Source organism: Amblyraja radiata, chromosome 47 (assembly GCF_010909765.2).
Source record: "Amblyraja radiata isolate CabotCenter1 chromosome 47, sAmbRad1.1.pri, whole genome shotgun sequence".
NCBI lineage: Eukaryota > Metazoa > Chordata > Chondrichthyes > Rajiformes > Rajidae > Amblyraja > Amblyraja radiata.
In genome coordinates, this window is record NC_046002.1 from 165,424 (window position 1) to 178,628 (window position 13,205).

Below are 13,205 nucleotides of genomic sequence, written 5' to 3' on the forward strand. Positions count from 1 at the left end.
TCAGACGGGACTCGGTGAGCGAGTGGCGGCTGCATTGCGGCAGAAAGCGTTTCGCCGGCGGGTGTGAAGGACGCAGCTCAGACAAGTTTAGCCCAGCCCAGAGCGGACCAGTCTGTGCTCTAGTTCACCTGTACCGGGAACTGTCACTAACTGGAACGCCGGCCCAGCGGGTTAACTGCTCCCGATACGATATTCACCGGAGCGAGAATTAATCCCACCCTCCAAGGTAAGTTAAAGGACAAATGCCATTCCCCCCCCCCCCCCCCCACCCACCCACCCACGGTTTAAATAATCGGAGCTGGGTCCGAAGCTTCTTCACGGTCTATTTTAGATGTTCAATCTCGAATGTTCTCTGCGGCTAATTTAGGGATTTGCGCTTCAGTCTAAATCGAGCATCTCTTTGTGGCGAGCGGGGTGGTCGAGGAGGCACCTGTAGTTTACATCCCGGAGTCACCAAGGTCCTCCCATGCGGAGCAAAGGAGAGAGGGTCTGGTCTGCCAGTCGGTGAAATGAGGGGGCTATCTACCGGGAGTTGTCGGGGTGGGGTAGTGGGGGTGGAGAGGGGGGGGGGGGGGGGGGGGCGGCAGAGGGGGGGGGGGGGGGGGGGGGGGGGGGGCAGAGGGGAGGAGGGGTTGGGTTGTTTCGCCAGGGTTGGAGCTCCGAGAATGGAGGTCTGTAGAGAGGGTGGGGCTCGGTAGACTGGAGAGGGTGATGAAAAAAAGGGAGGGGGGGGGGGGGGCAGGCGACGCGGAAGGGTTGGATGGGTAAGGAGAGGGAATGAGGATGGAGTGATTATGGGGAGGTGGGGGCGACCGTGGTTCGGGCAACGTGTGGCGGAGTGGAGACACTGGTGGTCACAGGGGGCGATGAGGTGTCTAGAGGGGGTGGAGCGAGTCTGGGTATGAGGGTGGGATGGGCTGGAGAGGGGGGGGGGTGGAAGTGGGTCCATAGAGTGGTGGACATCAGTGATTTACGGGAGGTGGAGGATGTGGGTAACGAAAATCTCGGAGGAACCCACGCAGGTCACGGGGAGAACGTACAAACTCGGTACAGACAGCACCCGGCACTGCATTCGCTGTGAGGCAGCAACTCTACCGCTGAACCGAAAGACAGCTACGGGGGAGTGTCGGAGCGAGGCGTTACCTCGAGTGGGTGGAGGAGCGGCGGTACGCACGCAACTCGCAGGCCGGAGCAGAATATTCCCTGCTGTTACAAAATGACAGGCGAGAGTGGGTCTAGTGGTATGGAGGCCAGTGGAGGAGAGGATTATGAAGGAAATGTTGAGAAGGAGTGGGAAACCGTGGGAACACGGGGTAGCCCCAGGAAGAGCAGCCGTAAAAGAAGGAAAAGCAATATTGGTGGATCGGAGAGTGAAGACAAGGAACCAGAAAAGGAAATGTCGTTAAATGTAGTGGTGAGGTTTGAAGGAGAAGGAGGAGTAAAGAAGATAGATCCAATGAAGCTGACAAAAATAATCAGAGCCCAGGTTGGGGAAGTAAAGTATGCAAGAGTGCTGGAAGATGGAAACATGCTAATAGGGTGCAACAGTGAGGCTCAAGTTGAAAAGGCAATGAAAATTAACAAGATTGACAAAATCAAAATAATCAAAGTAGTGAGAGTGGGAGAACGGAGGAGGGCAGGGCGTAAAGGGGTTATCTATGGAATCCCTCTCAAAGTCAATATGAGTGAACTGGTTCAGGAACTCAGAAAGAGATGTGAATTAATTATGAATGCCAAAAGAATGACCAAAGGAGCAGTCCTGCTTGAATTCAAGACAGAATCCCTTCCAAAAGTGGTCCATTTTGGATCCATGCGATATAGTGTAAGAGAGTACATACCCAAACCAATGAGGTGCTTCAAATGTCAGACATTTGGGCATATAGCTAAAATGTGCAAGGTGGCGAGGAAATGCGCAAGGTGTAGTGGGGACCATGAATATGGTCAGTGTGGAGAGGGGGTCAAACCAAAGTGCTGTAATTGTGGAGGAGAGCATAGTGTGGCTTACTGGGGCTGTGAGGTGATGAAACGTGAAGCTGAAGTACAAAACATAAGAGTGAAGGAAAAGGTCTCCTATGCAGAGGCAGCAAAAAGGGCTGACCCTACAAAACAGATGAATGAAAGAAGGATCAGGAGGGAGCAAGATATGGGCATAATGGAAACAATAAAAGAAAAAGAAAAGAGTATATGGAAAGAAAAGAAAAACCTGGTTATATTTATAGCAGGAGTAATAAATGCGACAGCAGAAGTAAAATCCAAAACAGAAAGGATCCAAATCATTGTAAAGGCTGCAGTCCACCACTTGGGCATGGCAGGATTGAACTGGGAGGAAATACATGATGGTCTCAGTATCCAGGCGAGCCAAGAGTCAACATGTGTGGGTTAATAATATGAATGTTAATCCTACAATGGAATGCAAGAAGCTTGTTAGCCAATGGGCAAGACTTTAAGCAATTCATAGACAGTAGGAAGGAAAAACCAGATGTCGTATGTATCCAGGAAACCTGGTTGAAACCAAGTTTAGATTTTGTTCTATATGATTATGTTGCAGTGAGATGTGATAGGGGAAATGGGGGAGGAGGGGGTTGTGCCACTTTCATTAAAAAAAGGGATACCATACAAGGTATTAGGAATTGGGCAGGAACAGGAATAATGTGGCAATAGAAGTGTGGTCTGAGAGAAGGAAAATAGTGGTAATAAATTACTATAATCCATGTAAGCGATTAGAGGTCAGTAAGTTACAGGAAGTAGAAGGTCAGAGCAAATCTAATGTTATTTGGTGTGGGGACTTTAACGCACATAATACATTATGGGGCAGTGGAAAGTCAGATAATAATGGACAGGTAATTGAGGAATTATTAAATGATGGTAATCTAGTATGTTAAATAATGGAAAGAAGACCAGGGTAGATGTTAGGACAGGGAAGGAGTCTGTGTTGGACCTTACACTTGTTTCTAATAGGATTGCTGCTAAATGTAACTGGGAAGTATATGAAAAGGGTACCATAGGAAGTGATCATCATCCTGTGCTATGCAAAATAAATATTACTTTAACTATGAGTAAAGAAAACAGAAGTGGACGATGGGTGTTTGGAAAGGCTAATTGGGAGAAATTTAAGGAGGAAAGTGATAGATATGTAAAACCGATACAAGAAGAGACAGATATAGAAAACTTTGAGAATAAAATGTCAGAAGGTATCAAAAGAGCAGCATTAGTTTCCATACCTAAAAGTAAAGGAAGATCAAAAAGGAAAGCTGTGCCATGGTGGGACAATAAATGTAAAGAGGCGGTGGTGAATAGAAACAGAGCATTCAGATTATTAAAAAGAACTCATAACTACCAACACATGATTAATTACAAACAGGCTCAGGCAATTGTAAGGAGGACTATAAGACAAACAAAAAGAGCATATTGGAGGAAGTATTGTGATTCAATTGGAAACACAACACAGGTGGAGATATGGGGGATGATTAAAAAAATGGAAGGTGATAAAAGGGAGTGGAGTTATCCTATCTTAACAAATGGAGATCAAACTGTAGTCTCAAATAAAGACAAAGCAGAACTAATGGTTAACACTTTTAGTAGGGTTCACAGCTCCCACAACTAGTCAGATGAAGGAAGAAGAGGTAGGGAAAGAACAAGAGAGGAAAATGTTGAGGCCTTACAAAGGAAAGGTATCACAGAGGACAAGTACAATATTCCATTTAATTTGGGAGAGCTAAAGAGAGCTCTGGCCAAGTGTAAGAACTCAGCCCCAGGGAAGGATGATATTTGTTACATAATGATAAAGCATCTAAGTGAGGAGGGACTCCAAAAGATACTTGCACTATATAACAAGGTGTGGGAAGAAGGGCGAATACCGGAGAGGTGGAAGGAAGCAATCATTGTGCCTATTAGAAAACCAGGGAAAGATGCAAGTAATCCAGTAAATTATAGACCTATAGCTTTAACAGCACACATGTGTAAACTGATGGAAAGAATGGTAAATGAAAGATTAATGCATCTAATGGAAGAAAACGGTATAGTGGCTAATTATCAGAGTGGCTTTAGAAAAGGGAGAGGTACTAATGATCCAGTTCTGTGCTTGGAAGATGATATAAGGAAAGCACAAGGTAAAAAAAGAATCTGTTGTTACCGTATTTTTTGATGTAGAGAAGGCTTATGATATGTTGTGGAGAGAAGGTCTTCTAATAAAGCTGCATTTAATGGGAGTAGGAGGAAATATTTTTAACTGGATAATGGATTTTCATAACGGTAGAAGTATCCAAGTTAAAATAGGGTCAGACATCTCTAGTAAATGTGTAGTCGAGAATGGAACTCCCCAGGGAAGTGCGATAAGCCTGATCCTATTCTCAATCATGATCAATGATATATTTGCAAACATTCAACCAGAGATGGGGCGATCGCTCTTTGCAGATGATGGCAGCCTATGGAGAAAGAATATAGATTTTATCGTGGAAAAAATGCAGCAAGGGATAGCCCAGGTGGAAGAGTGGGGAGTGAAATGGGGTTTTAAATTCTCTATAGAGAAGACAAAGACAATGGTTTTCACAAGGAAGAAAATTAAAGAGGATGTCCAGTTAAAACTATACAGCAACAATTTGGAAAGAGTAAAAGATTTCCGTTTCCTGGGAGTCCATTTTGACTCCAGATTAACATGGAGGGTCCACATTACAAAAATAATTGGAAAATGCAAAAAAGCCATCAATGTAATGAGATGCTTAGCAGGTTTAGAGTGGGGAGCAGATATATTATCTCTTAAACATATCTATGTATCACTGATCAGATCCAGACTAGAGTATGGCAGTATAGCTTATGGATCAGCATCTAAGTCAGTGTTGTCCGAGTTGGACAAAGTCCAAGCGGAAGCTCTAAGAATCTGTATAGGAGGTGTGCGGACGTCACCTGTATGTGCACTACAGGTGGAAACTGGGGAGATGCCGTTGAGACTGCGCCGCAGACAACTAATGGCTAATTACTGGCTAAGCCTTAAGGGTCATGGAGAGAACCACCCAACAAAACAGGTAGTACAGGAGTGCTGGGAGAGAGGGGTGGCTCAGTCTGGAAGCTTCGGCTGGGTTGGAGGAGGTGTGGCAAGGGACATGGAAGTAGAGGACAAAGAGTTCTGCCCTGCAGTATTGTGGCCATCTGTCCCAATATGGTTACTAAACATCCCAAATCTGGAGATATGGGAGGCAAAAAGGAGGGAAAAAATTCGGACCTAAAAACAGAATACCATAACCATATATATAATAGATACAGGGAACACCTCTTAATTTTCACAGATGGATCAAAGGACCCGGTAGCTGAAACAACAGGGGCAGCTGTGGTAGTGCAAGGGATGAATGTTGAGATTTGCAAAAGAACAAATAACTATTTGGCAGTATATACAGTGAAACTGTATGCTATTTTGATGGCAGTTCGGTGGATAGAACAGGTGCAACCATGCAAAGTATTAATATGTAGCGACTCATTGTCTGCAATCCAGAGTATTGGGTCTGGTGCATCCCATAGGCGGCCTGACCTAGTGTATGAAATTCTACTACTATTAAGCCAAGTAACAAGGAAGGGCACTGACGTGACTTTGTTGTGGGTCCCAGTACACATTGGTGTGCTAGGAAATGAAAAAGTGGACAAATTAGCAAAAGAGGCCGTTAAAAAAGAGAATATAGAGGTAAACCTACAATTATCCAAATCTGAAGGAAGACACATTGTGTGGAAGAAAATAAATCAGGAATGGCAACAATACTGGGAACAGGAGACAAAGGGGAGACACCTCTATTCGCTACAAAACAGAGTGGGCATTACAGCAAGAAGAGGGGGGAACAGGAGAGAACAGGTAGTATTAGCAAGATTGAGGATAGGACACACTTACCTGAACAGCACATTAAAAATGTTGGGAAAACACCCTACTGGGATGTGTGAGGAATGCCATCAGCCGGAAACAGTTCAGCATGCTCTAGTTGCATGTAGAAGATATGAAACAGAAAGAAGAGTTTTGATCAGTGAAATTAAGAAAATTGGAATGACAGAAATATCAGAAAAGAACATTCTAGAGTATGGAGGGGAAGGACAAGGAGTAAAGGTGTTGTTTAATTTCTTGAGGGCCTCTGGCCTTATAAAAAGGATATAATGTAAAGACATGAGGACTGTGGAGTGAAGCCAGAAGGTGGCAGCAATGCAACATTGTGGATGCCGGCTGCCGTAAAACTCCAAAGCAGAAGAAGAAGAAGAAGAACTCTACCACTGCGCCACCGTGACCGCCGGGATAGTCGTGATAGTTATGATAGTGGGGGTTTATTAAATTCTTGGCCAGAATTCAAACACGGCTCTTGCAGCCATTGTGTGACCACCTTGTGTCCAAAACCTTGCTAGTACAGGCAGCTCTATACATACTCTACACATCAACTATCACTGCACCTTCCACCAATTGGGCAAGTTCACCAGAATATCCAAACAGAATGAAGACCTATATCTGGTGGAGCTGCGCACAGGCATAGTCCACCTGGTCAATTACCTGCGTGTGGCCAGGTGTCCCTGGCGCTTGTTCGATATACACACCACCCTGTGTGACAGGGCCCTGGGATAGGTACATAGTTCCCTGAAGTGGTGGCACGGGTAGACAGGGTGGCGAAGAAGGTTTTTGACGCTTGCTTTGAGTATAGTTGGGAGAAAAGGAATAGGTGATGTTTTGGGTTGGAATCCTTCTCCAGACCCTTCTTCAATCCTTTAATCTGCAGTTCCTTCCTGCACACGCCATCTTCAGAAGACCCAAAACATCACCTATTCATTTTCCCCAGAGATGCTGCCTGACCCGCTGGGTTACTCCAGAACCTTGTGTCTATCTTCGGTATAAACCAGCATCTGTGGTGAGATTACTTGATTCTCATTTCCTTACTTTAATTTTATTTGTTCAACTTTATGCTTATTTCAAACATCTGTGACGTGGCTTTCTGAACCACGTCTTTTTTTTCTTGCCTGAACAGCAGCCTGTGCCCTGCACAGAGGTGGCAGCTTTTGTTTACAATTTCAAAACCACGCTGGGCTGCTTTGGGAGTAGTGTGTCCCGGCTTGTCCCAAACGCAGCTGTTACGTGGAAATACCGGCTTCACTTGCAAACCCTGAATGCGTTAACTTGGACAATTCTCAGTATTGTCAAATGTCTGAAGAAGGGTCTCGACCCGAAACGTCACCCATCCCTTTCAGATCCACCACTCATAACAACCCTCTCTCAATCTGATCATCTATTCAACATATTAATCTGTCCCTTGGCCTTGTCCTTCCTGAAAGAACATCCTTTAAATCTGAAGCTACGACCTCTAATCCTAGACTCTCTCACTGGTGGAAACATCCTCATCACTTAAAACGTGTACCTGGTGCTCTGTTTTATTCCCAAATATATGGAGGTTAATTGTGTAGGAAGGAACTGCAGATGCTAGTTTAAACCGAAGATAGACACAACAAGCTGGAGTAACTCGGCGGGAAAAGCAGCATCTCTGAAGATAAGGAATAGGTGACGTTTCGGATCGTGACCTTTCTTCGGACTTTGTAACCCGCTGAGTAGTTACTCCAGATTTTTGTGTCTATCCTCAGTAAGTTGATTGCCCCTTGGTAGGCGTGGAAAAATGTGGGAGAGGGGAGGAATTGTGGACGGTCAGGGAAGACTGAAAAAAACCCCAGCAGATCAGAGAGCATTGATTTCTCCCCGTCATTGTGATGTGTCATGGGCAACAGAGACTGGCTTACACAAAACTATTACATTCAATATTGATTTTTAAGATGAACTGCAGTTTTGGCCGTTGTTCGAACAGCGGGGAGGTCAGTGGTGGAGAGATCAGGTTGGGAATAGGACAGCGAATTAAAGTGTCAGGAACAGAGCATTTACCGAATTTGGGTTCTACGCTGTAGCAGAGACTGCGCTGGTAAGCAAGTGGAGGGGCCGTTTGGGTCAGAGGGTGGTGGGAAATGAAGAGGTTGCGATGGCAGGTTGGAAATGTCGCGTCTTTAATGAATCCATCTCTGTTCATCACCCTTCAGCAGTCAGGATGTTGGACCTGCTGAGCACCCAGTACGATTCCTTCATCTTCTGGAGAACCCCCATCCCCGTCATCGACTTGGCCGAGATCGATGTTTTGCTGCCGGGCTCCGGAGACGAGGGCGCGGCCGCCAGAACCGGCGCTTGTCGGGGTCACGAGGATGACGTCGGCTTGGCAGAGTATAACTCCTTCAATTTCTGGAGGTCTCCGATCGCCACCTTTATTGGGATCGATCTAGAACTGTTTTAACCCCTCGGCGAAGTTGTTTGTGATTTATCAATGTTCCCGCACCGACAGATCCGGTTGCTCTATCATTCCCCCATCCACTATTATATTTAATCCTTCTTCAGAATATTTTGGGAGTAAAGGCAACGCTATATTCTCCACGTTGTAGATTATCAGTTTTGTTCGGCAGCCTAATCGATAGTTTGCGCGGGTTGAAACGCCATCTAATTGGCCCTCATTTTCCACATAGATTTGTAAAAGCCCCTTCAAAAATGTTTATTTTGTTTTTGCAAGTCGATGTTGAAACGGGTCCCACCGCCGCCTTTGTGTCGCTTCAACCCCCCCGCCCCCCCGCTATAACACCCCGGCTTGCCCCTATATTCTGGAGATTCTCTCTCAGCCTCTCTCCTGCGCTTTGTCCCACTGAGGTGAGGCGAGGTGTTGGTGACAGAGTCTGGCCGCAGAGACGCTGCCCTCCACTATTTTCACGCCGTGCATCATCTGACTGACGGGCGCCCTGAGCCGGTAACCGGCGGTCGCTCAGGGGGGACACGGATCCAGTCGCGGTGTTGCTGGGCGTGCAGACAACGCGTCAACAATATCCCTGGTATGGATTTTATTTTAAGTTGTCTCTCGGCAGCGCAGGTCAGCGCCGTGCCCGACACGGCCCCCTGGCAGAGGGAGGGAGAACCTGGGGCCCCTCGGTCTGCCCGCGACATCTCCCCGGGGTCCCGCCGTCCGTCCCATCCTGAGAGATCAAACGTTCAACCGCGAACACGCTACCGATCAAATGCATCGATCCGCGGATACGGGCGATTATCAACGGGTTTAAAACGTGACAAAATATTTATTTATTTAACTATTTATTTATTTCACTAATTTATTTGTTTTGATTTTTAATTTGTAACTTTAGGCGCGTGAGAAGCTATTCTGTACTATTTTCTGAGGAGTCCCCGGGAAATGATCTAATTTCCCCGCTGCTGTGACCGGCGAGCCTCTGTCGGTGCAGCGACCACTTCAGCGCCGCAGACTACGTGCACCCTCGGCCGCCGAGCTCTACCCGAGTAGGCGAACTACCTCCTGCCTCAGGCAGCATCCCTGGGGAGAAGGAATAGGTGACGTTTCGGATCGAGAGAAGGGTCTCCCATTCCTTCACTCCAGAGATGTTGCCTATCCCGCTGAGTTACTCCAGCATGTTGTGTCTATCTTCGGTGTGAAGGTGTCTAGGTCCGGCAGTCGTTCCAAGATAAGAGTCGGATCACATCTTGGCGAATCTTTGGCATTTTCCACCACGGGTCGTTCGACGAGGATATTCAGAGAGCGAAAACTGAAAATAAAACGTAGATGGATGGGGCAGGTTTGGAGGGATATGGACCAAGCGCAGGCAGGTGGGACTAGTGTAGCTGGGACATGTTGGCCAATTGTGCCGAAGGGCCTGTTTCCACGCTGTATCACTCTATGACTAGTGTAGCTGGGACATGTTGGGCCGAAGGGCCTGTTTCACTCTATAACTACTGTAGCTGGGACATGTGGGCCGAAGGGCCTGTTTCACTCTATGACTAGTGTAGCTGGGACATGTGGGCCGAAGGGCCTGTTTCACTCTATGACTAGTGTAGCTGGGACATGTTGGGCCGAAGGGCCTGTTTCACTCTATGACTAGTGTAGCTGGGACATGTTGGCAAGTTGGGCCGAAGGGCCTGTTTCACTCTATGACTAATGTAGCTGGGACATGTTGGGCCGAAGGGCCTGTTTCACTCTATGACTAATGTAGCTGGGACATGTGGGCCGAAGGGCCTGTTTGACTCTATGACTAGTGTAGCTGGGACATGTTGGACCGAAGGGCCTGTTTCACTCTATGACTAGTGTAGCTGGGACATGTTGGGCCGAAGGGCCTGTTTCACTCTATGACTAGTGTAGCTGGGACATGTTGGGCCGAAGGGCGTGTTTCACTCTGACTCTATAAATTAATCAGCTGGAAACAAAACCCGAAATTGCTGAAAATATTCAGTCGGTCAAAGTCACGATCGAGGGAGGGTCAGGAACTGAAAGATAAATTATTTCTCTTCCCACAGATGCGTTCTGACCTGCTGAGTATTTCCCCTCCAGCATTTTCTGGTTTTGTTTGATATTTCAGGCAGATTGATGGGTCTTTGAGCAAAAGAGAAGCAAGAGAAATGGGCGGGTGAAGGAAGTGCGGTGGGCCACAGCCTGACGGATCATGCGCCTGGAGGGACATGGGTTACGACGGGCAACCTCTGCAGCCACTGCTTGTGAAACAATTGTCCACCTTCCCCCACGCTGGCCTTTCTCCACCCCGCAAGAGCCCTGGTTAGAGATTGCTAGTTACGGGTTACACGTTAACAAGGGCAGTAGCCGCTCCCATGGGCGCCCGCCACAATACTGGCAGACAAAGAGTTAAAGGGATGCTCCCCCGTCTCCACCAAAGATCATAGTCTCCACTGACCTTGGCTGAAGCTAGACACAAAAAGCTGGAGTAACTCAGCGGGACAGGCATCACATGCTGAGCGGCGTGTTACTGCAGGGTGTGATAAATCACCCACCACTGGCTGTGACGAAGCAATGGGGACTAGACAGTGGATCCAGGGTTTGGCTTGTGTCCCAGGGCCAACAGCAAGAACCGTACAGACAAAACTCTGCCACATTAACATGGACCCACAACACGTTGCTGCCTGATCTCTTTCTCCTTCACTGCCATGAGGTCCATTAACATTGGTTTTGAACCCACGTGGTTTACACTCAAAATTCTTTGGCTGATTGGGGTGAAACATGTAAAGGCCAGGAGTCCTGTCCTGCCCCCCCTCCCCCCCCATAATCCCACAACCTTCAAACACAGCTGCCCCCACTCATTTCTGTATCAAACTCAGAGAGACGAGTCGTTGAGCGACCTTTGTGTAAGTTCCATTCATGTCTATCTGCGGTGTTGACTTTGATGCTTCATGTGAATGTCACAGAAACAATAAACATTAATCAAAAAAAATACGGTGGAAGTTTCTCGTTATTTTCTGATGATACTTTGTCTTCATCACAGCAGAATGTTGATTGGGATTTGATGTCCCATTTAATGTAAGCATGCTAGTTAGCAGTTACTGTCATAGCCATACCACACATACCATTCGGCCCAACTTATCCATACTGACCAAGATCCCTCATCTACACTTGTCCCACCTGCCCACATTTGGCCCATACCCCTCCAAACCTATCCTATCCATGTACCTATCCAGGTGGCTTTTTAAATGTTATTGTACCTCATCTGGCAGCTCGTTCTATACACCCACAACCATCTGTGTGGAAAAAGTTGACCCTCAGATTCCCATTACATCTTTGCACCCTCACGTTAGACCGATCCCCTTGGTTCTTGATTCCCTTATTCTGAGTAAAAGGCTTTGTACATTTATCCCATCTGTTCCCCTCAAGATTATATACACTTTCACAAGATCACTCCTTGCCCCTGTGGTCTAAGGGATAAAGTCCTTCCTATCCTGCATAACCTCTCCCTATAACTCAGGCCCTCAAGTCCTGGCAACATCCTCATAAATCTGAGACTGAAACTGAGCGCAATACTCCACATTCATTATCACCAATGTTTTGTACAACTGTGGTGTAACATCTCGACTTCTATACTCAATACCCTGACTGATGAAGGCCAATGCACCAACAGCCGTCTTGACCACCCTGTCTACCTGCAACGCCACTTTAAAGGAACTATGTACCAGCACTCCTGGAACCCTCTACTCTACAAGGGTCTGCCATTCACTCTGAATTTCCGATAATCCTGATCAAAATCCTGCTGTAATTACTGATTACCATCTTTGCTACTTACAATACCACTCACTTTAATGTCATCTGCAATTGTTGTAATCATGCCTTCTACTGTACATTCTCATCCAAATCAGTGATATAAACCACAGACAGCACCGATCCCTGAGGTACTGATTACAGGCCACCAGTTCGACAAACAACCTTCCACCATCACCCTCTGCTTCCTTCCGTGAAGCCAATTCTCTTTACATTGTTAGCTCTCTCGGGACCCCATGTGATCTAATCTTTCAAAGCAGTCTTCTACATAGAACCTTATCAAATGCCTTGCTGAAGGCCTTATAAATGTCCACAGCTTTGCCCTCGCCACCCTTTAGTCAATATTACCTTTCTTGGGATTACTGATTACTACCAGTTTAGGGATGTTTGTCTGACTCCACAGGAACAGAACACAATTCAGCCTGTCGAATCTGTTTGCTTGACCTCGCAGAAGGGAAGTGGAATTAATGTGTGATGGTTGACCAGTATTTTAAAATCCATCACCATGCAGTGGTTCCACATCCCTTCCTCAGTAATCCCTGAGGGTCGATGCGATTCCTGAGTGGTGGGTTCAGAATTAGCTGATGAGGTCACTGTGAAATGGGGCAGCTGGTATTGGTTTATTATTTCCTGAGATAATGGAAAACTCTCAGCACCAGAGACCCGGTTTCAATCATGACTCCAGGTGCTGTCTGTGTGGAGTTTGCACGCAGCAAGGCACAAAATGCTGGAGTAACTCAGCGGGACAGAAGGAATGGGTGACGTTTCAGGTCGAGACTCTTCTCCAGAGATGCTGTCTGACCCGCTGAGTTACTCCAGCATTTCGTGTCTAACTTTGGTTTAAACCAGCACCTGCAGTTCCTTCCTACACACTTGGCGTTTGCACGTTCTCTCCCTGTGACCGCGTGGGTTTCTCCTGGTGCTCCGGTTTCCTCCCACATCCTAAAGACGTGAAGTGCGGGTTTGTAGGTTAATCGGCCCCCTCTGTAAATTGCCCCCAAGTGTGTAGGGAGTGGATGAGAAAGTGGGAAAACATGGAACTAGTGTGTGGACGGGGAGTGAGGCCCCGGGGTGGGGGTGTTGGGGCCCCTGGGTGGGGGTGAGTGGGGCCCGGTGTGGGGGTGAGTGAGG

General features: G+C 47.0%; 1 long non-coding RNA gene across 1 annotated transcript; it reads left to right on the forward strand.

Annotated features, from left to right (window-relative positions):
• Positions 1 to 9,139, forward strand: LOC116968915. The gene is made up of 2 exons (XR_004410553.1): positions 1 to 226; positions 8,035 to 9,139. It is a non-coding gene; the product is annotated as an uncharacterized LOC116968915 (long non-coding RNA).
• The last annotated feature ends 4,066 nt before the right edge of the window (positions 9,140 to 13,205 follow it).